The sequence below is a fragment of the Leuciscus leuciscus genome (genome assembly GCF_965113295.1).
Source record: "Leuciscus leuciscus genome assembly, chromosome: 4".
Lineage (NCBI taxonomy): Eukaryota > Metazoa > Chordata > Actinopteri > Cypriniformes > Leuciscidae > Leuciscus > Leuciscus leuciscus.
Window position 1 is genome coordinate 50,182,127 of NC_138728.1, and position 25,589 is coordinate 50,207,715.

At 38.4% G+C, this 25,589-nt stretch overlaps 1 long non-coding RNA gene across 1 annotated transcript; it reads left to right on the forward strand.

The window, feature by feature from the left end:
• Positions 1-21,092: 21,092 nt before the first annotated feature.
• On the forward strand, positions 21,093-21,841 carry LOC309496821. Its single transcript, XR_014205254.1, has 3 exons — positions 21,093-21,204; positions 21,279-21,436; positions 21,539-21,841. It is a non-coding gene; the product is annotated as an uncharacterized lncRNA (long non-coding RNA).
• Positions 21,842-25,589: the final 3,748 nt, after the last annotated feature.

Sequence of the window (25,589 nt, forward strand, 5' to 3'; positions counted from 1 at the left end):
AATATAATTGCTAAATTTATAATGAATACAATTACAAAATGGACTACCTGTTTTCTTACTGTTCCCATATAAATGAACTCACAATAAATCTACGTACTCTACTTTTTAGCTCACAACGAAGATTTTCACAGTACAATGCACACGAGAAACAACTGTAGACGTGACAAGTGGACTGGACTTCCCCTGCAGACCTCAAGAGACTCAGCTGACATATCCAAAATGCCAAGTCGCCAATCGGTAAGTGAATGATATAAAGTTGTGATATAGTAATGTAGAAATAAAAAATACAGCTTATTAAATGATCCATTTAACATATTATAAAGCTGTAGCCTAGATACAATAAATGTATTATAGTATGATTTTATTATTATTATGTAATGTTTATATACTAAAACTTTCAAACCTAGTTTCACAAACAGGGCTTATATTAAAGGAGTCATAACCTGCAATTTTCACTTTTCCACGAGAATCAATGTATGTTATGATCGACTAACGATTATACACTGGCTGGGAAGCCGATATTTAAAAGTGAAGCGTTTGTTTACCTCAGGGTAAATAAACCAGCGCGCACGTGTTATGATTCACTAGACTCAGTAGGATCCATTCGCAGCGTGATTTATGAATAAGAGTAATCAAACAGGCAATCGTCAGAACCAGCAGATACAGCAGTGAAGACAGGGCTAAATCGTAGTAATATCAGGCAAAAGGTCAAGACAGGCAGCAAACAATCAGAGACAGAGATCAAGGCAGTGGTAACACAGGCAGGCAGCAGACAGGGAGAAATCCAGAAACAGGCAAGGTCAAAAACAAACAGACAGTCCACGGGAATAAATGCTCAGTAAAGTTCACAACAGTAAAACAAGACTTCGCAGTGAGGGTGAGAATGTGTGAGACATAAATAGTCCATAGAATGAGGATCAGGTGTGACTGTAATCAGGAACAGTGCAGGTGAATAATGCAGTGCAGGTGTATGACGTAATCAGTCCAGGTAGATGCAGGATGGGAAATGTAGTCTGTGAGGAAGTGATCCTAGTCTATTGTGGAGCGCCCTCTGGTGGCTCTTGAGGGCACTCCAGCTGGTTATCGTTACAGCACGCGCACTCAAATACGAGATTTTGATTTCAGCTCCCTCTTGACGTCATGAGGTAGTAGGATATACCATATATGGACACCGCAGCAGGAAGCCCCCCCTTCCCCTCTCCCCCTCATATTCAGTTCAGTCGAGAAAGATGGAGAAACCGAGTGCACACCGGACTTGCTCTGTGGTTGATTGCCATAAAAAACATGTAAATGTGTTTTATCTCCCAAAATCGGACGAAACTATCAGGGACCAGTGGATGAAATTCTTTTTTAATGACGCTGTCCCAACAACCCTTTCAACTGGCGTGCAGAGCCATATAGAGCGTCCACGACAGCCAAAACATCGCATTGATCTCGCGAGACAATAATGCCTTCAGAAATAAGGGTAAAAGTAGGTCTGTGTTTATTTTTTTCCACTTTTCTTTTTTAGAAGGGCCTGAAAGACTATAATACAGCAGTAGGTATCCAATGTAATACTAGGTTATGACTCCTTTAAAGGGTTAGTTCACCCAAAAATGAAAATTCTGTCAGTAATTACTCACCCTCATGTTGTTCCAACCATGTAAGTCTTTCGTTCATCTTCGGAACACAAATTAAGATATTTTTGATGAAATCTGACAGAATTTTGACCATAGGCTTCCAGTGTGACCGAAACTCACCGGCCCAGAATAGTTATTAAAACATCGTTAAAATAGTCCAAGTAACTACAGTGGCACTACATTAAGTTTATCATGTGACGATAATACTTTTTGTGCGCAAAAACAAACAAAAATAACGACTTTATTCCACTTTTCATTTCCTTCTCTCTGGGCCTCGTAGTGTGTTTGCGCTGCGCGTCTGTGTTGCACGTCATCCGACGTCATCACGCAACACACACATGACTGGCGTCGGCCAATAGTGAGCCTACGTGGTGACGTGTAACACAGACGCGCTGCGCAAAAACACTACGCAAACCAACTAGACATCCAGAGAGAAGGAAATGAATAGTGGAATAAAGTCGTTATTTTTGTTTGTTTTTGCGCACAAAAAGTATTCTCGTCGCTTGATATACTTAAGATTGAGCCACTGGAGTCACTTGGACTATATTAACGATCTCTTTAATAACTTTTCTGGGCCAGCAAGTTTCGGTCACATAGAAGCCTATGGAGGAGTGAAACATGGCTCAGATTTCATCAAAAATATCTTAATTTGTGTTCCGAAGATGAACGAAGGTCTTACGCGGTTGGAACAACATGAGGGTGAGTAATTACTGACAGAATTTTAATTTTTGGGTGAACTAACCCTTTAAGCCAGGATCATGCCTTTGTTTTGACATCAAATAGGACATTAAAATAGGTCAGTGCCATTGTTTTGTCTCAAGATGCACACCAGTACGTTTTTAAAAAGGTACAATTATAAAAGCTACTTGAAACTCCTATTTGAACTAAAGCCTAATCCTGGCTTAGTTTTAACCCTATTTTTTAAACCAAACCATAATATTTAACCATCATAACTGTACTGCTTTAAATTGAAATAAAAATTGTAACAAATGTTTACATACATTTTACAGAATCTGCAAAATGTTTGTGAAGAGGCATAACAAAACTACATGGTTTTAACTTACAGTATGCCATGAATAAAGTATTTCACAAATGTTAGTCCACAAAAAACAGCATTTCTTGCTGCAAATAACGGCGACGGAGAACTTTAATCCCTGAGAATACATACACACTGTACTGTAATAGGTACACCATATTGCATGCAGTTTATAGTCAAAACTTACTTGATATCCCCACAATCCCAGACACGTTTTTCCATGCATCATTTTTTTTAAATGCGTCTCTGTATGAACACAGAGACATATCGTAAAGAACAGGGAAATTGCTAACAGCAAAATCAACTTCTCCTCCATCTTGGATCATGTGCACTCCACTGACTTCACTCCTATTGGTTGTCGCTCGCGAAAATCGCTTCTCATTTGCATAAAGTTGAAATATCTAAACTTTTGTCGAGCGTCTCGTGTCGGGGGGGGGGGTCGTCATATATATCACACACACAAACGCAAATAAAAATGTAATTCATTTATTTGACAAATTCAATTCCTTAAGGCCTCTCCTCAGGAGGTTAGACCCTAATTTGTTTGCTACTGTAAATGAAAAGACATGAAATAGCTAGATCTTATCAATAAACATTTATTAATTCATAGCCTAATGCAACAATTACATAAGTAAACTCTCAAAACATAATTATGACATTTCATTTTAAAATTTTCATGTAACAGTCTAAAGCTAAATAAATAGCTGTTCTTGCCTTTCATTACAGACGTCTGCTTCTAGGGGCCGTTCACATATCGCATCTTTTTCGCGCTCAAGGTCGTTATTTCAACCGTAGGCGCACGACCGCGGTGAGCACGCTCATAATGGAAGCAACAACGTGGTGCGTTAGTTTTTTCCAGGCGGGTTTTTCCTTCTCATCTCCAGAAATATATCTAGTAGTAAAGCTAATGCGAGGGCTAGAAATCAATTAATCCTTTGCTGATACTTCCTTGTCGTCATCATGGAGAGCGCAGTTTGGTTGCATAGCAACGACAGACGCCATGGCAGCGCAAGAGTTTGGTCTGAAACGGCACCCAGTGACGGATGGTGTAGCAATATTGTTGTCCAGGTGGAAATCGGGAGAAATTCGGGAGAAAGGTCGGTCCGGGAGTTTTCGGGAGGGGCTTTGAAATTCGGGAGTCTCCCGGAAAAATCGGAAGGGTTGGCATGTATGAGCATCACCACAGCATGCCTTACCTTTCCAGAAAGTAGACAAAATGGCTTCTCTTCCAGTCAAAACAGAAAGGCAATAAAGGAGTCATGTAAAGGACATTTGAGTCTTTTAGATACAATCGAGTCACTTTCGAGTCATTTTAACAATAATTTTATTTCGAACGAGTCAATTTAAGAGTCATTTAATTTAGGATATTTGAGTCTTTTGGTTACAAGAGAGTAAATGTAAGTTATTTTATTTCAAATGAGTCAGTTTAAGAGTCATTGTGTTTCGAACGAGTCAATTTAAGAGTAATTTGCTTCCACAAGGAAATTTCAGTAATTTGCATAAGCGAGTCACTTTCGAGTCATTTTAACAGTTATTTCGAACGAGTCAATTTAAGAGTGATTTGATTACTTACAAGGATATTTGAGTCTTTTGGTTACAAGCGACTAAATGTATAACTTATTTTTTTTCTTCAAATTATTCAGTTTAAGGGTTATTTTGTTTCGAACAATTAAATTTCAGAGTCATCTGATTACAACTCAGTCAATTTAAGAGTCATTTACATTTAATCATTTAGCAGACACTTTTATCCAAAGTGACTTACAAATCAAAACAGCAATAGAAGCAGTTAAACTAACAATAGGACAAATAGGCTACTTAAAAATGTAAAGGTTGTGATTACAATCAAAGGGGAAATACGTATAGCAATAAACCATTGAATACTATAAATTGTATGCATTTACTATTAAACTAATAAGATCAAACACCAAAAATGTTTCAAATAACAACGTATTTGTTCTTCTAATCAAAACGCTGGCTAAATAAATTACATGAATTTAGACTATAACAGTACGGTACCTATAAACAATTAATCACACAATATATCCACAAAACATTCAAACAGACAAAAACCAACATAAACAGGGCTAAAAATGATAAAGATGAATAACATTAATACACAGATGATCACCACCGCATGTGTTTTTTTTGTTTTTTTTTATCTCATGAAATGGCGTATGTATGACACGCCAATTCGTATGCCATTTTTGGCCTGCTGTCAAGACGCATAATCGCTTTTTAGCCTGTATATCAACGCCGTTTGGCCTCCATTGACTTACATTACTCTAAAAAATGCTGGGATGTTTTAACCCAATTTTGGGTCAAATATGGACTAACCTAGCCGTTAGGTTAAAAATTTGAATTACAAAATTTAACCCAACGGCTGGCTTAGTCCATATTTGACCCAAAATTGAGTTGAAACAACCCAGCATTTCTTAGAGTGTATAACCCGGTATCACGACAAGACGTGGAATAATGACGTTGGTCCCCTTTGGAAAACGTTTAGATGTCACAGTTTAAAGGGATACTTCACCTCTGGAAAGATGAATGTGTATTTAAAATAGGTCATTTATGTAGAAGAAATGTGAAGAAATTTTTGAATTTGAAGCTTTCTAGACTGAGAAAAGCCAGAAAATGTATTTTTGGCTTATGTGGATGAAAGACAACAACTCCCAGAATGCACTTGCTTCGCTGCCCTAGGAGGCCACGCCTACCGGTAAGAGAGTGCAGTTGAAAACAACAAGGCTAGGCTACTATCGTGACTCCATGATGAGTTTGCCAGGGATTTCGTGATCGCCGAAAATGTCCGGGACAAAATGTTTGCGTTCTACAGTCGCCATTCATTCATCATGTTTACTGTGGCGAGCAGGACAAGGCTGACGGCCGCGGGAGAATGGCGCTAGGCCGGTGACGTCATAACTGAGACGCTGCGGTCTCGCATCTCTCACGGAGGAGCGGGAATTTTCTTAGCAATGGTAAAACGCACATCAACCGATCACTTGTTTAGCGTTCATGTAAACACTACATTCAGATTCACCAATCGGAATGAATTCAGTTAGATTGAAACAAAAAGTGTGCATGTAAACAATGAATGGCGACTGCAGAAAGCAAAAGCCGAATCCCGGACATTTTGAACGATCTCGCCCGCCGGACAAGTCAGAGGATGGTAACCCCTATTTTTTACAGTCTATGGGTAACCCCTAATACTCAGCTTTCTTCTACTACTCAGCTTTCTTCACTGAACAAAAGCCTGCTAGCTTAGCTTCCAAAGAAAGACGGCTGACACTGTGTACATTCTGTGAGTGAGATCCCACCTCCTATGGGCGGGCTGAAAACATGCGGAACAACGCCATCTACTGGCTGTAGTCTTTAGCCTCTGGCCAGAAAATCCTCCGATGACGCAAAATGACGATTTTTGCATCATCGGAGGATTTTTTCCAGACAAAAAATACATAAATCTCTTGTCTCAGGGGGATATGAGGGTGGAAAGCATGGTAATTCGAAAATACTACAGGTTTTCTACTAATACAAAGCTTAATGCTAAATCCTGAAGTAACCCTTTAACGCCCTCAAACGTGAATCATACACGTTTGCCATATCATGAAGATATCTGTAAAATTTCCTGTACCATTTTATACATTATAAATGTAAGATCCTTTAACTCTACTCCCACACCTAAGCAATTGTTGTAAAGTTTTTCTTTCTTCAAAGCAGACCAGGAGACGTTGGGATCACGTTCAAACAGAAGAGTTTCTTTATTTGAGCGCGGCTGCGGTTTCTTCCTAAATAATCAGTCTAAAGTATATAAATTTACATGGTGTCTTATAGGCATTTTAAGAGGAGGGGCTTTTGAAGGTGGAGACAAATCAAGACAAAGCATAGGTGTTTGATTCAATCAAGTCAAAACCAGTTTGGCAGGTTATCCGACTTGCTCAAGAGAGACAGAACCAATCAGCATAACACTATCATTCAAATGATCCACTCAGCCAGCATAAGGCTCCAAGAGCCATTTGGGTACGAAAGCCATTTGCAGAACAAAAGGTGAGATTCTCAGTGAATCATTCGTGTGCTAATCCCATCAGTCTGACGGTATCACCCATACCTTCACATGATCACAGAGATAAAACCACAGCTGTACATTGAGCTTACTGATATTATAATTATTATGATATTATAAAGCATGTAGGACCAGCAGATCTTAAACATATTCTTAAATTTGGATCCTTCACAATCAAAGACCATTTTATGGACAATATTAAAATTATAAAACGTAATGGACAGATATGTGTAGGGAAATGGCATTTTTATGAACAATATGGCATTAAAAGATAGTTTGAGCCACGAATCCTACCCCTAAACTTAAAGGAGAAGTTTTAAAATGAAAATTCTGTCATCATATACTCACCCTCATGTTGTTTCAAAGCTGTATGAATTTCTTTCTTCTGCTGAACAGAAAGGTAGATATTTTGAAGAATGTCAGTAACCAGACGGTTTTTGGGTCCCATTGACTTCCATAGTAGGGAAAAAATATACTATGGAAGTCAATGGGACCCAAAAACTGTCTGGTAACCATAACCATAACCATTTCTTAAAACTACCTAGGCTACAATTATAAAGAAAAACAACATACAGACAAGTATAATCACGATAATGTATTTATGGTTCCTATAGAACCATAATATACTAACCTTACAACACAACATCGATTGACAAAATACATACATTTTATTAGCTTCATGTAATCCAAACCTTCAGAATCCATATATTATTTGCAAGAAAAAGATCCAAACTCAGCCCTTTATCAAGTAATCATCATCTTGACCGTAAACGTCAAACCCCGCGCTTCATGCACATTCACATTTGAAATAAAGCGGCCCTATCCTTCACAGAGCGAACCGAACCAAGGACGGATTAAAGGTGCAATGTGTAATAATTCTGAGGATTTATTGACAGAAATGTAATATAAGATCCATAACTATGTTTTCAGTGGAGTATAAAGACCTTACCTAATGAACCGTTATGTTTTTATTACATTAGAAAAAGTTATTTATATCTACATAACCGCGGCCACCCCCTTCTCTGAAGGTCGACATATCTTGACGTCATGTTTCTACCGTAGCCGATAGCGAACAGACAGCGCTACAGAGCGCGTTTCGTCAATAACTTGAATGAGAAGCAGCAGAAAAAGACGCAGCAGAATTTCGGGAAACCGTCGGCCACCGTAGTTTTTCATTCAAGTTTGATATTTGAAGGATCTGCCATGAGTTACTATCTGTTTGCAATTCGCAATTCTCATCACTAGATGCCGCTAAAAAAATACACATTGCACCTTTAATCTAGATTTAAACTGGGAGAGTGAGTGTGAGATCTGAACAAGGAACGCTATTGCACAGTTTAGAAGCCAAATGTGAAAACGCTCTCTCTCGTTTCGTAGACTTAGATATTCTAGATAATGAAATATAATATAATGTCATAATCACCTATGAAAAAATGCAGTTCTGTTAGGATCAGCATAGGTGTGTGTAATACAGTGAGCTTGATATTTAATTGTGGAAATTTCCTTAATGTGTATAAATGTGAATCTCTGAAAATTCTTCAGTCATGCACAGATCCTGGCCATTTTGCTTTCACATTTGTGATATGGAAGATTTTAGTCAATTGCCTTATTTTATTTGATATAATATTACTAATCTGGAATATTAAAGGAGACATATCATGCTTTTAAATTGTTCCTTTTTACATATAAATCATACATTTGTAGCCTATATAAAGCGGAACTGCAACGCTTGGGTCTGAATTCCTCATTATTATAGCTCCACAGGCCCCTTTTCTACCCCTTTTCTGATGTGCGTCTGAGAGCAACTCGTTTTGGTGCGGTCTCTTTAAAAAACATTGAGACACTTCATACCCCACCCCCCCTCCAGGTTGCTGAGGTGACACTCGGTTCAACTCCACCCCGTTCGGCCATTTTTGTAGTTTGATAGCAGAGATACGATTATCTAGCGGCACAGAAACTTTTTATTCACACGTTATTAACAAAATGTCAACAACGGAAGACTTGTCCAGCCAGCCTTACATGTTCGAGCCAGAGTCGGAGCCGGAGCGAGATGAAAATGAAGACGACGAACCTGTAGAACAACGTCTTCATATGGATGTATCGCACTGGTGTGTTACTGTATTTACACATGAAACTTTGGTCTTCCGACCTTTTACCACCGTGTCGATTTATTTTGATTAATATGTGCGAGGGAGAGAGAGCAAGACAGCGTCTAGTCTGGAGACGGTGAAGTCTTGTTTACACTTTCGCCTGGCTCCGAAGAGAGAGAGAGAGAGCGCGCGCGCGACCGGTTATCTCTCTCTCTGCTCACAAGCGCGGCAGTTTACGGTGTAATGAAGCGTGTGGGTTACTACATCCAACAACCGAACATTTTAACTTACCCTCTCGTAACTTCTGCATCCTTTAGCTTGGACTACAAAATTGCAGCGAGAAATAAAAATGGCGGATTGCTCGAAGTGTTGGGCCGGAAGTCAATGTCCTTATTTGGCAGTTTCCGCTGCAAATACTATGACGTAATAGTTCAAAAAACGTCATAGAGAACAGAAAAATCGGAACAGGTTGAAAAATATAAAGATATCAACGAAGTACCTGAAGAGAATAATTTCAACTTTTCTGTACTTCTAAACACTCCAAATATACAACAAAATGCATTTAAGGGCTAAAAAAGTGGATTTAGCATGATATGTCCCCTTTAAGAATCCCAATAGTAACTGGGCAGCACATTTACATTTTGAACCCCCTTTCTGTTCACATAATCACTTTATTGAGGCCTTGATGGCAGTCTATGGTAGCCTATAGTCTATGGTACCAATCACGTTAGTGAAGCCTGAGTGACATATACTGTAATCGGCATGGTCATGATTGTATGATCTCTTCATAAAAAATTATGATAGCCAAAAAAAAAAAAAAAAACTGCTTCACAACAGTGGCTTGGAAATGCCACAAAAAAACTAAAACTGTTTTTATACACCTAAAAGCGTCAAAAAAACGACAATCTCACGAATCACGAGAAAAAATATATCTCTCAGAAAGTGCACTATCGCGCTGCGCTGGACTTCCCGTTTCAGCTCCGCTTATAAAGCCGGGATCTAATCCTGTCAATATGAAATAAGCCTGCTCACGAGCAGGTTTAAGATTGCGCACCTGTTGCTATGACAGCAAGTCCAGGATGAGTGTCGAAGAACCAAACAATCCAAGATCATGCCAAATCGCCAACAATCAAATCCAGCTAACTGAGTAAGCGACGTACGAAAAACGGGCCCCCGAGCCCTACCCCGGACAGCACACATAACCTTTTATTGTATTCATTTTATGTAGATGTGAACTCGTGAATTTCTTTCTTATGTGAAGAAATACAAGCAGAATAAATTACCTAAACAACAAATGTATGCACATAAATCACAATGTAGTATAATTCATCAAAGCTAATTTCATAGTGTTGCCTTTACTTACTTGCTGAATGCAATTACAGCTTTTCTTCATTTTGGCATTATGTTGGACACCATTTTATCAGATAGGACATTGATTGCAGGTTGACAAAAAATGGCTTAAATTTGAATTGTTGTAGCCTACATTAACATCTTTAAAAGACATTTTTACAAAAGAAAAAACAAATATATAACACATATGTACTTAATTCCATTCACTTAAACACTTCCAAAACTATATTTCCAAAATGAGAAAAATGTTATATTCTCTCTATAAAAGATCAAACTCGCCATTCCAAAAAATACATGAAGACTTGGATATTCTATGATTTCATCAATAGGTTTTTTTTCCACAGGATCAAATCCATACTCTGCAGTTTGATGAAGTCATTAATCACACATCTGCGTACCAGCACTGAACATGTTGTCTCTCTAATCAAGATTCAACTTACCAATTTAATAGTAGAAACTCTCCAAGACAAAAACAAAAGGAATAGACTACAGATAAGGAAGACATCCACAATGTGTAGGCTACTTTAGCACATTGTCCAACACCAGACTTAACAACCATTGTCATCCAGCAATAAAAAATGTTACAAAACTTTTCGACGTTAATAGGCCTACTGTAGAAAACATAATTTTATACAAAGATTTAAGCAAACTCAAACGCTTCTCGTGGCACTGTTGTAAACATCGTAAACATCTCATCTCATATATCTGGGCAACACTAATATATCGTCCATTCAACCTTATTATGCGTTCGACACGGTTCAAACGAGTATTGCTCTTTAGTTCCGCATTTGGTAGGCTACGTTATTCTGTGGTCAGAGTGCGAATTACCCCACCATAACTGGGGGGTGCTGCTCCTTTACTTCTTCTATGACCATCACGGTCCACTACCATATCAATCCCCACCGTGATCGCCAAGTGCAACATGTGTTGTGCAACACACATACAAGGTCTAAACATGCGACAAACTGATAATCAGTAGGCTACAGAATATCTCATTGTTATTTTATATCCAAAAGAGAACTGTTTTGATCAACTCCCAAAAGTTAGAAGTTAAGGGCACTGAAATACCATTTTAATAACTAGTAAAAGTAATACCTTTACAAGAAGCCTATTGCCTATTTCAGGGTTTTTCCCGGCTCAAAATGAGGTAAATCAATAATAATGTATTTTAATAATAAAATAATTAAATGTGTATTTTTTTTTTTTTTTTTTGTAGATCATCATATAGCCTAATGTGTTTCCCACATTTTTTTGTTGGTGGAGCCTTGTACCCCTAGGGGGGTCCAGGGGAATATATAAATAAGGAATGTTGAAAAGAATTATACTTTATGAAACTAGCGTTTTGTCATTCAACGTTGACACTTGCTTGAGAAGTTGAAGTCGTTCTCTATCTCCGTTGCTTCATTAGCCACGGTGGTTAAAAATGGTACGGTCCACAATAGGGGCGTCTGAAATCGCTTTACATTAAAATGTTCCTACAGTGAAAATAGGAGTTGACTTGTATTGTAACTGTAATTATATTTTTTCACAATATCAGAAAAATTATCTGACCCCCCCAATACTGATATTTCTGTCCCTTTGGGGGGTACTGGATCTTCATTGGGGAGTATAGTACACCCCAGTACCCCCAGTAATTCGAACTATGTCTGTGGTGCAAACCTGCATAACAAAAGTATCAATACACCTATCAATAGGATCATTCAGAAGTTCAAATAAAGGTCAACCCTCTCAACAAAGTCAAACACAAAACTAATTAAACACTTACCTTAACAATATTTCTCTTTTTTATTTTTCACCATCGTTAATAATTTATTTATTTATGCAATTTATTTAACTTTTCACAGTATCTTTTTACTATTAGTCTATTTACAACGTGTGAATCTGCAGTCCATGATCTTTGAGCCATGTGAATTACCCAAGACTTAATCATCTTGAACTGAAAATAAAAGAGAGCAAAGGACTGGTATTTGTCCCGTGTTTTAATCAGACACGCCATCAAGTTTCTACAACTCTGACGAACTTTGATATTTAACATCTGATCTCCAACAACCTGAATCCTAAATCACACACTGAACCACTTTTCACTATTCCCGGGCCGTTACTTGATTAATATTCAATAGCAAGAATGAATGAAAATAAGTGACAGAATTTAAACAACCGCTGAGAGTGTAGCTAACATCTCTCATCAATGTGAGATTAAGTGCACTCAATAACGTCCACTGTGATTGCACACACCAAACAGTTGTCCTCTGAAATATCGCCATATTATAGAGGACATAAAAGACCATTTCAAACTCAAGAAATAATTTCGTCTAACAAATGTTTAATCTACTTTTCTTCCACATCAAACGACACTGCACAAAGTGGTTTTTACACCAAAGAAAGCTATGAAATCGAATTGGTACTTCCATGTTAATGCACATTCATATAAAATAACATAATTTCATGTACCTTTACATTTGTAATGAACATTTCTCTAATGTCTTACAATCTATTAACAAAAACTACAGCAATGTGGGACAAATGAGCCGTCTAGACAATTGAACCCATGACAAGTGCATGACAGCCGTATAGATTTTACATTTACATTACATTTACATTTATTCATTTAGCTGACGCTTTTATCCAAAGCGACTTACAATTGCTATATATGTCAGAGGTCGCACGCCTCTGGAGCAACTAGGGGTTAAGTGTCTTGCTCAGGGACACATTGGTGTCTCACAGTGGATTCGAACCCGGGTCTCTCACACCAAAGGCATGTGTCTTATCCATTGCGCCACACCACCCACTATAGATACATTTGTAACTATTGATGTCTGCAAACGCCCTTAGAATAAAGTATCACACCTACTAGACGAACTAATTAACTCTGCAAATACGTCTGCATGTGTCAAACTACAGAACTTTATTTTTGCATTGAATCTATTTAAAGTACCCTAAAGTTAATAAACACAATATTACATTTTTCATAGAATTCATAAAAACGTCCTTATCAAAAGTTACACAAAATCTAAAACATTTTTAAAACAAAGCCTAATAAATGAACAACAAAACTACATTTTTTTTTTTTTTTGGTAATCAAATAAACTCTGATTATCCAGACCTAGCATTTCCAACATTTTTCCATACATTTAATACAATGACATTATTTGGTCATGAAAAATCTTTTATACACAATATAACTCAAATATAATTTTGCAAGATTTCTATCTTTCAATAGCCTAAGTAACTTCATAACAATAAAGACTGCAACGTTCATTTTTTTAACATAGACTACAGGTATTTTTTTTATGTTAACATATTCACACAATATGTAAAAACATATTACATTAAAATTATACTGTTAATCTATACATAAAAGTCTAGCCTACTTATACTATGTTTGACTTTGCCATCACTGTCCTTTAATTGAACTCTTGTGCACTTGACATGTATCTTTCATACCTAATTGGTAGACTTCTGTTGGTCGTAGGTTATAAAAGTGTGCACAATTCACCTTGTATCACATTCGGCTACTGACAAGTCATCATGGCATCTGGAGCAAAGAAAATTAAGCTGGACGACGAAGACACAAGTATAACCGGATACTTGCACAATGTGTCTATAATTAAACAATCGGCTAAAAAAAAAAAAAGAACCAAATAAGTATTTAATCAACTTTCTATGATGTTGTACGCTACTTATTTTCCTAAAAAAATACTATATTTATGACTTATTGCATATCTCCTCCTTTTAGGTCGTTCAGGTGAGGGCATGGACATAATATGCAGACGCAGAACAAATCTGACCCTCCAAATAAAACCAAACGGAGGCTACATGTAAGTTATCTTATTTTAAATTATATTTAATTGCTTGGCTACTGTATTTGATCTGCTATTTTAATTAATTAACTTTTTTCTTTATATTTCGTCAGGTTGGTCTACTCACTGCAAGAGTCGCGCACCTGACCCTGGGAACGGAAAATGTAGAATTCCAAGGCAGGCAGATGGAAACGCAGAGCGTTCAAGTAGAGGACGTCACCGGGAGAATAAAACTGCAGCTCTGGGAAACTCAAATTGGATTGGTATCTTATGGGAAATCCTACCAGTTCACCTCGTTAACCACATGAGAATTTGACGGAGAACTGTTTCTGACTACTACCAAGGAAACTGAAATCAAAGAAATTCCATCTTTGGCTGGACTTGGTGACACAGCTCCATATGAAAAAAAGGAACAACAAGTGACATCTGTGACAGGTGTCATTAACCGCGCTGAGGTCGCTGTGTCCCGCAGCTGCGGGAACTGCAAATTCTGGCAAACTTTGCCAAGACAAAAATTCCATCGCTGCCGAAAATGCAAAATGCTCCAAAAATCGACAATTTACAAGTCCACTGCCACCGCACACATCACTTTCTTCGGAGATTTCGGGGAGACTAACTATACCATTCACAATTCTGTCCTGCAAGATTTTTTGGCGACCCATGACCTTACTTCTCTTTTAGAAGATGGACAGAACGTGGAAAAGTACTTCCTCGAATGCGGTACATTAAAAGTCAACATTCAAAACAACATTGTCGTTCATATGGTAAAAGTCCCTGAGGAGGTTGAAATTCCATTGGAATCCTCTCCCCCGTCACCCACGGACTCCGCACCTGCAGCTGGAATGCCTGCAGAAGGTATTACGAAGTAGCCTTCTTTAGGCTATGTTAAACGTTTATGTTAAATATGTTCATTTTAAAACAAAAGTTTAATTGTTTAAATTAATGTGAATAAATGTTTAAATGTTAATGTTAAATTTACTACTTTTCTAATATTATTTGATATTTAGCTTGATGTTTCAATTTCATCTCTGTTCATTGTACATTACTATTGTTACTTAAAGCCCATGTTGCAGGTTAGAATACCCAGTAAGCCAATGTATAGAAAAATAATGTAGGAACTAGATTTAAATATAAACATATACTTATAAAACGCTATTTAGGCTTCTGGAGTCGTTTTTGTGAGAAAATTTTACTTCCGCATTTGAAAACCGCCGAACCGGAAGTGACGCAACATGAGGTAGAGCGGTCAAAGTAAACAATAGGAAAGCAATGGATCGCAATGACAGCTCGGAAAGCTGGGGGAATTGTAGCCTAAATGTTTACTCGTATGATATATATAATTCATATAATTGATATATATGATGATATCATATAATTATGAGCCTGATATGAAGCCAAGTGAGCAGGACAGGCCATGGTTAGACAGAACAACGGTGAGTTGTGGTGTGAGGAGAACAGGGCAAGAGAACAGTGTTAGCTTATAGATGTATTCACGTTAGCCTGACGATATGGATAACACTATGCTCAGATCACAGTACTGTACAGATTATTATCATCATGTATCAGGCAATGGCAAAGCTAGTATTTAGACCCTTACCTGCATGTGCTGTGTGTGTCAGCCATTAGGAGACAGTTTCCAGAGGAAGAGGGACTTTATAAAGGCTTTGAATTGACCCATTTGGTGACGATGAATACAAAAAATGATCACAATCACAACTGTCTTACTGTATAAAAACTTTATATGTAGAAACAGCCAACACAAACATTAAAGTCGGTTTGTACAGATTGAAAATGAAATATAGAACATAATATATTATATTTATAATAATAAGTGTTGGCTGCAGACTAATAACAAACACATAAATGCATTACAAGTTTATGTAGGATATGTTAATGAATTAAATTAAGACAAGGCACATTTTGTAAAACAGATGTACAATATGTGATCTCTGACGGATCCGTGAGCGTCATGTTTCCCGCCGGCGGCCAAACCACATGCTGACGGCGGACCGTCACCGGGTGACCCGATGAAGGAGCCGGGACAGTGTCCACATATCGCCGGGATTATAATCATTCGGTCTATAGTGAACGCTACACACTACCGCGTTATTCAAAGCAAAAGCAGAAGCAGAAGTGAAGTCCCGTCTCTTACCCTGCACAAAACGCACACAGGCACGGAAGATCGCACCGTCCTTTTTCTTATTCAGAAACCTGTGGACTCGATGCCCTGACAGGCCATAATTCACAATCATTTACCACGACGATGATTAATTGAAATACAATAAGCACCGAAAACACACTGAATCATGACCGCTCCAACTGAATACCAACCTACTCCGCACTGAGCGAACGCAGAGCCGGCGAACGACTACCTCATGTGGCGTCATATGACGCGATGGTGAAAAAAAGCGTTTTTTCAACACGGTCAAGGAAACGGTCACGTTTTCTATTAAATTTGTGCCCTTATGTCTTGCAAAACAATTTTTAATCCTGCATTTACTTTTCACATGGTATTTTCATTCAAGGTTATATTAATAAAAAAAAAATAAAAAAACCTGCAACATGGGCTTTAAGCCCTATTCGCACGGGATTAGTATTACCTAGGGACCTCCGGTAATTTGTAATAATCGCAGAGGTCGTCTGTGATTTTTATCCCGTGCGAATCTGCCATGTCTGTAAAAATGTCTGTAAAAATTCCCCCGAAAATTACCTACCGTATTTCGGCCAACACAGGGGTCCTCTGATAATACCAGTCCCGTGCGAATCCCCATGTCTGTGATTTGGGCAGTTTTTCTGTGAGCCTATCGTTTCCTAAAGAACGTAATAACCATTATGGGCCGTTTAACAGTCCATTTTACGTCTGTATTAAAACTATATTAACAATAAAATCTCTCGATATGCCCTACTCCAATCCGATTATAGTTTTTCTCCAATAAAAACTATGAAGTGCTGCAAAAGAGAAAACAAACTAGACGTGATCCGGAAGCTCAACTCGGACCGTTGTCATGGAAACGTCAAATTAAGCATTTTGGCGCAACATGGAAGCTCTTTTGGAAAGTTTGGACGCTTTTTGTGGTAGTGTAACTTAGTAGTCTGTATCGTGGAGCATTTCTTTGTCTCGCACGGCCTCTAAAGACGTCCATCCTGTAAGTATCTCAAGAAATCAAAGTGTGAAAGAGTAAAAATGATATAAAATGAAATAAACCAAATAAAATGAATAGAAAAACAAGCCTATCGCGACGTTTCGGTATTTATAATACCTTCTTCAGGCAGGTTTGTTGTAAATATGGACAAAGAATAAAAGAAAAAGAAGATATATTATATATTTATACAATAATATGATATTCTATAATATATATAATATATTTCTCTAATAAATTGGTTTTAAATAAGTTCTTTTTTTGAATTGCAATACTGCAGCGCGATCTTCGTTTCAGCACGTTCAGCTAGTGAAGTGCGAATGGGTGGGCGCACGCTGTAAAGTCCGTAAACTCGAGGGAATTACGAACATTTATTTGCCCGTGTGAATGAGCCACCAAAAACACAGACGTCAGGGGGTAATTTCTTAATTACAGAGGTCCAGGGTAATACTAATCCCGTGCGAATAGGGCTTTAGGCTACTCTGTATTATTAGCCTACTTATTGTTAATAAACTGTTCTGTTTCTGCAACTGTAATCTAGTGCTGACTTTTCATTAAACATTATAGGCTACACATATTTTCAAGACTTCGGTATTTAAGGTAAAATGGGCTACACTTACACATCAAGAAAAATTATATTTAAAAATACATATTCATTTCAAATATTTTTTGTATATTTGACACATATTTTACCCAAATTGAAATTAAAATTGCATTGTGGTAGTTGAATTAAACTGAATTAAACCTTTACAAAAAATGACTTTCCTCTAAACTGTAGTGTAGGCTATTAGCCTACTTATCTAAACACAACACATTAAACACCAAAAACAGCAGATCACCACGTCAAAGAATTATAGGCCTACTTAATAATTACTTTCCCTCCCAGACAACCCAGTCATTTTAGACCATTTCATATAATTTATCCAATAAAATATTTGGTCCATATATTTTTACTTCTAAAATTTGAATAAATCAGTCTTAGCCTACATTTCCGTGAAGGTTAAATTTGCAAACTAGTCCTATTTTATACAAATAAATAAAAGCTACTTTATCTTTAAATAGTCAGATGAAGTATAGTATCTCCAATAACGTCCGATTGCAGACTTACACTTACACTACAGAATGTCTACTTAAAGGAACACTCCACCGTTTTTTAAATAGGGCTTATTGACATTCTTTCATACATTTAGATAGGTGGGCAAATGCATTTTTGTCTCAGTGCATGCATTGTTTTAGTTTGACAGGGTCGGCGCTAGCTTAGCTTAGCACAATGAATGGAATCCTTTGTAGCAGCCAGTAGTACCCCGCTCACAGTTTAAAACGTAAAGGGCGCGAAATACGTACTGCGTACTACGTTCTGGCGTGTATGCGTGACGTCGCGTGCATAACGGACGCCGGTAAGTAGTAGCATACGCAGGCTCTGTTAGTACGTATACTTGTATTTTGTGCCCTTTTCGTTTTAAACTGTGAGCGCTGTACTGGCTATTACTCAAGTTCATCAACTGATTAAACTCTTTCATAGCCTTTATTCAGATTCATTTGTGGAAAATGGATGTGCTAAATTTCCACTGCCTTTTTTCATTTTTTGAAGAGGGGTCATTTGCTGCAGGGGACCTCAAGTGGGTAGACCCGAGTGGTTGTGGAGTATCGATGGACAAACTGAACCCAGAAAACTGGAAAAAGGATACTGTGATAACGGTGAGATGGCCTGGCAAAAAGGGCCAGACTCAGCTCTACCCAGCGAAAATTAAAAAAATGTCAGGTAAGGTTTTAGACCTCAGTGACAATTCTGTTAAAATGTTTATTTTGCTCGCGGTCAGTCACTGTTCCTTGTTGCTAACCTCTGAGGACGGTGGACGTTATTCACTCACATTTAAAATTTTGTTCATACAACAAGAGTAACGTATATTTTCTTACTGTATGTATGTTTTTATATGCGTATAAACGGAAACTTAGGTGCTTTTGTAAAATTAAAATGTGGCCTGGGGCATCAAAAATGAACCTAAACTAAGCGAGTGATATGTCACAGTTACGATAAATACAGTATTATATAATATAGCGTGAGAAGCTTTTAAGTGGACAAATAAAAAATATTTTCTTTTTTTTTTTGTGCTTTTATGCAATCAAACAAACTGTGTTTGAGACCAAAAATAACGGTACTGTTATGAAATTGTAAAATATTGCAGAATAAAAAGGTCAAGTTATAAAAAGAAAAACAAATTGTCACTGCGAAGAGTTCTCAATTCTAACAAATTTTTCAAGCCCACACAGATTCTGCTCTATAGAGCTATAGCGTCTGGTAAACATCGCATTCGAACGACCGTTTTTTAATATTAATGAGCCGTCTTCCTTACCTCTATACGATGTCTATACAATTAATCTTAAATATTTTAAATTGCATGCTGCCACTCGCATCCAAAACACGGAATATATATATATATATATTTTAAATAATTATATAAAATACATGTCTGATGGCTCATTGTTCGTAGTTGATCAGCATACAATTTGACAATCATTAAAAACTTAGTTGCATTTTTCCCTTACCAGTACATGTGAAAACAAAACTGAGTTTTACCTAAGAGATTTTGCGTTGGCTAATGCAGTTGCACCGACCCATTTTGTCTAACTACATATATTTTTTCGAGGTACACTTTGCTTTTTTCAGTACAGAATAATAAAATATAAGCATTACACACATGGATTTATTTAAATAATGCTTTCAATGATTTGTTAAGGGCAACTTTATCCTCTTACTGGATACAAATCTGAATATATTTAATTATTTTAAAAAAATCCATGCAAAAAAAGCCAGCCACGTTGTACATTTGAGGTAAACCTCCTTGCAAGTCAAATGAAAGTCTACCTGCTGATTATAGGTGTGGTTCACATCATTTCTTGTATTTTGCAGAAAGCATAAATTAGACCCTTACACCACCATGCCTGGCTGCTGCTTAGAATGTAGGGATGGGACGATTACCGGTTTCACGATAAAATGTACTGACGGTTAATATTATCGTTTAAAATTTAATTATCATTAAAACCGTGTTTGATTATCGCAATTTTAGATCCTGTTCAGCCAGCAACAGTCTGAAGCAGGCGCAGCGCGCAATGTTTTTTTTTATTCAAGAAGGAATTGTGGAAGGCAGTGGCCGTGCTCGGGAGATTTTTCAGCCTATTACAAGAACCAATTCTGAGGTGTCGATTCAGTGAAATGTCCACGGGCCCTTAACTCAAAATCCGTGGAGCCATCACGGAATCGCCCCAAATTCCGTGATGCGGCCACGGATATAACTCCAACGCAAGTCAATGACACTGACCTTCCGTGGTCCACACACGGATACCCGTTTCAATGACGGAATACAGAACTCACTGAACGGACGTGCTTTCTCATTTGGAAACGCAACATTTGAAGTATTTGTTTCTTTTCCAACATCAAATACCACAATGACGTTAAAGGGATAGTTCACTTTGAAATTAAATTTTGGGATGTTTTAGCTTACCTGAAGTGCATCCAAGATGTAGGTGTCTTTGTCTCCGCAGTAGTTTCAATTTTGATATTTTTAGGTCAATCCGTTCTTGTCTGTCAGTCATATAATGCAGGCATATGGATACTGACTCCAAGAGCATGCAGAGTCCAAATTAAAACAATTCCCCATCGTCCAAAATTAAACAATTCCCCATCGTAAGTACACATTGATGGCCTAAGACACGAAACGAGCGGTTTGTGTGAGAAAACGAACAGTATTTAGATCGTTTTTATCTCTAATAACACAGCCACGTCCAAGTGATCTGAAGGCTCACTTTCAGATCACGGGGAATCACGGGACTTCAGTTAGGCTAACAGAAACAAACTGAATTTTTGTGATGGTAGGACAATGCAATAGCTACAATAACAGAGAGGTTAACGTCTTTATGGTATTTGGTGTTGGAAAAGAAATACTTCAAATGTTGTGTTTCCAAATGAGAAAGCAGGTCCATTGAGATCTGTTCTTTGTCTTCGTCACCAAACTAAGTCCACATCACCAGACTTCATCTTTGGAGTCATTTCATAGTGTCATTCTAAGGTTTGCCCCAAAAAATGTGGTGTTCCCATTTCTTGGAATGTTGTGCAGGTAATTGAACTGCTGTTAAAATAACTTTACATCACTATAGGCTATTTTCCTGAATTGTGTCTGTGCACTTGCAGATTATACCTGGCTGCATTTCATTACAATGAAAATGCTGGTCGTGCACAAGTAACAACAACAACAACAACAACAGGACATCCACTATTCAAAGTGAACTTTCCAAAGGCCAGGAAAGGACAACGCACGATCAAACAAGTGAAGACACCACCAACATTCAGTAAGTTACTTAAATTTTTTTATTTTATAAAATGAAATATAAATTAACAGTGTTATTGCAAGTTTTCCTGAAAGTTAGGGTAAATTTTGTTTTATTGCACAGAGTACCTAGATGACCTGCAGGACCTAATATTTGAGCATGTTTTTGTGGAACCTGCTTCATACATGGATGAGGTACTTAAGATACCCATTCCACCAGACCTTTGTGCGGAGTATGAGCGGCCAGACAAGGAGGAGGTCATCTCCACCATGGTGTCCACATTCAATCATCAGCTTGTAGGAAACCAACATATCTGCCCTGATCATCTGGAAACTCACGGCGAACCCTCATCAACACACAGGCTGGAATCACGACACATACCCGACAGCACCAGCTCACAAAGGAGCGATATGCCAGAAACCTGTAACGACTAAAACACAGGCACATGGTCAATGTACAGATAGTACTTTTTATTTTTCAGCAATGTCTTTGTTTTGTTTTTTTATAGCACAGCCTATGCTTCATTTTGTGCTTTCTTATAATTCTATAGAGCTGTTGACAAGCACTATCTAAGACTCCTGAAGTTATTTCTTACTATTGTATATAAAATGTCAAATATTCACTAGTTTGTTTATGTATTGGTTTTGTAAAATCTGCAATGTTTATTTAATTACAAGAATAAAGTAAGATCCTTCCACTAATTATTTATACAAATTGTGAAATCATTTTCTTGTATTTGCAGAGTGTATTGTGATATTAATAAATATTAAGTTTGTTCTGCCGTATGTGTTGTCAAGTTCATGGTTGCAATTCAGAATATAGGTTTTTACTTTTGTGCAGTCAATATGTGTAGGTTGAATGAAGATGTAAATATATCAGAGGTGTCAAAAGTATTCACATTCATTACTCAGGTAGAAGTATAGATACTAGGGTTTAAAAACATTCTGTAGAAGTTGAAGTATAAAAGTAATGTAAGGAAAACTCTCTCTCTCTCTAAACCGGTCTAAACCGTTTGTGTAATTGGCCAAGTTTTTTTTGTTTTTTTACGACGACAAGCCGAAATTAAATAGGAGTAACGAGGCTATTTTTAAAATGTAAGGAGTAGAAAGTACAGATAATTGCGTCAAAATGTAAGGAGTAGAAGAAAAAAGTCGTCTGAAAATTAATTACTCCAGTAAAGTATAGATACCCCAAATTTCTACTTAAGTAAGGTAACGAAGTATTTGTACTTCGTTACTTGACACCTCTGAAATATATTATATAAAAATGTTTTTTCAGGAGAGAAAACAGCAGATCCTCACAGACAAAACAAGAAGTTACTACTGGAATCATTATGACTGATAGGGTGAGTACTACCAACAAAACATACCATTCATTCAAATATGGCACCTTAACACACAACAGTGCTGGTAAATATTCCATCATTTTAAACGTTTACAGCAGTTCACTCAAAAACTACAATTTTGTCAAATTATTCAGTTATGTGGTTTCAAGCCCTTATTTTACTTCTTTATTCTTTATTACTTCTTTATATATAATGCAAGTGAGCAAGGACTGGGGATATCGTACTCCAAAATAACAAAAAACACCATAGAAGAATCATAAAAGTGGTTGATAGAACTTGTGCATTACACTCCAAGAACTGATCTTTATTTTAAAGGCAGAATACACCACAGCAATTTACCCCAAATTCCATACTTCCATACTAATAATCCCTTTATTACGCCTCCATTGACTTCAGAAACATCCAACCAGATTCGGAAGAAATCAGGGGTATCTCCTCGCTGACCACTGACTATGCTGTTATCCATTATTCTGGTGAAGTGGTGGAGACAAAAGACTCTGTGGGAGGTGATTTGACCCAACAGTGACATCTCAGCTTTGAAGTCCCAGAAAGATTGAACTGTACCAGACACGGGGACCAATATCAGAAGATACATATGAAGAAACTTCACCCATCCTAAGACACACACAACCAAGTTTGTCATGAGTATATTTTTGCATAAATTCCTGCATCATTTTCCTTGAAAGTATACAAGGTGTTTCACTGTGTCAGAGCTTCCACAAACTCAAAGAAATGTCTAATAAACAAAAATAATAATAAAAGTGTGCTTAGATGAGAGATATATAGGGTCGGCTCAGTTTAAAGGAACACTTCGACTTTTTGGGACTTTAGCTTATTCACCGTATCCCCCAGAGTTAGATAAGTCCATACATACCTTTTTCATCTCCGTGCGTGCTGTAAGTCTGTTTGACGCACCCACCGCTAGCCTAGCTTAGCACAAAGACTGGATGCAAACGGCTTCAGCTAGCATACTAATCCCAACTAGATGCGAAAGTTCGTCGAGACAAACTTTATGTTGGCTTGAGAAAGTTTGGAGCAGAACGTTTTTTGCTAGGCGGTTGCTAGGATGTTGCTATGGTGTTGCTAGGGTATTTTGGGAGGTTGCTAGGGTGTTCTGGGTGGTTGCTAGGTGGTTGCTAGGGTGTCATGGGTGGTTGCTAGGGTCTTTTGGGTGATTGCTAGGGTCTTCTGGGTGGTTGCTAGGTGGTTGCTAGGGTCTTTTGGGTGGTTGCTAGGGTGTTCTGGGTGGTTGCTAGGCGGTTGCTAGGGTGTTATGGGTGGTTGCTAGGGTGTTTTGGGTGGTTGCTAGGGTCTTTTGGGTGGTTGCTAGGTGGTTGCTAGGGTCTTTTGGGTGGTTGCTAGGCGGTTGCTAGGGTGTTCTGGGTGGTTGCTAGGGTGTTTTGGGTGGTTGCTAGGGTATTCTGGGTGGTTGCTAGGGTCTTTTGGGTGGTTGCTAGGGTCTTTTGGGTGGTTGCTAGGGTCTTTTGGGTGGTTGCTAGGCGGTTGCTAGGGTATTCTGGGTGGTTGCTAGGGTCTTTTGGGTGGTTGCTAGGCGGTTGCTAGGGTCTTTTGGGTGGTTGCTAGGGTATTCTGGGTGGTTGCTAGGCGGTTGCTAGGGTCTTTTGGGTGGTTGCTAGGCGGTTGCTATGGTGTTCTGGGTGGTTGCTAGGGTGTTTTGGGTGGTTGCTAGGGTATTCTGGGTGGTTGCTAGGCGGTTGCTAGGGTGTTCTGGGTGGTTGCTAGGGTGTTTTGGGTGGTTTCTAGGGTATTCTGGGTGGTTGCTAGGCGGTTGCTAGGGTCTTTTGGGTGGTTGCTAGGGTCTGTTGGGTGGTTGCTAGGGTATTCTGGGTGGTTGCTAGGGTCTTTTGGGTGGTTGCTAGGGTGTTCTGGGTGGTTGCTAGGCGGTTGCTAGGGTGTTATGGGTGGTTACTAGGATGTTTTGTGTGGTTGCTATGGTGTTGCTAGGGTCTTTTGGGTGGTTGCTAGGGTCTTTTGGGTGGTTGCTAGGCGGTTGCTAGGGTATTTTGGGTGGTTGCTAGGGTCTTTTGGGTGGTTGCTAGGGTCTTTTGGGTGGTTGCTAGGCGGTTGCTAGGGTATTTTGGGTGGTTGCTAGGGTCTTTTGGGTGGTTGCTAGGCGGTTGCTAGGGTGTTCTGGGTGGTTGCTAGGGTGTTTTGGGTGGTTGCTAGGGTATTATGGGTGGTTGCTAGGGTGTTTTGGGTGGTTGCTAGGTAGTTCTGGGTGGTTGCTAGGCGGTTGCTAGGGTGTTATGGGTGGTTACTAGGATGTTTTGTGTGGTTGCTATGGTGTTGCTAGGGTATTTTGGGTGGTTGCTAGGGTGTTTTGGGTGGTTGCTAGGGTCTTTTGGGTGGTTGCTAGGCGGTTGCTAGGGTGTTTTGGGTGGTTGCTAGGGTCTTTTGGGTGGTTGCTAGGATATTTTGGGTGGTTGCTAGGGTCTTTTGGGTGGTTGCTAGGTGGTTGCTAGGGTGTTCTGGGTGGTTGCTATGGTATTCAGAGCGGTAGATAGATAGATACACACACACACACACACACACACACACACACACTCACTCAGACACACACACTCACTCAGACACACACACACACACACACACACACACACACACTCAGACACACTCAGACACACACACACACACACACACACACACACACACACACTCACTCAGACACACACACACACACACACACACACACACACACACACACACACACACACACTCACTCACTCAGACACACACACACACACACACACACACACACACTCAGAGTTTATGAGTTTAGAGTTTATAAGTGTATAAATTGATGAGTTT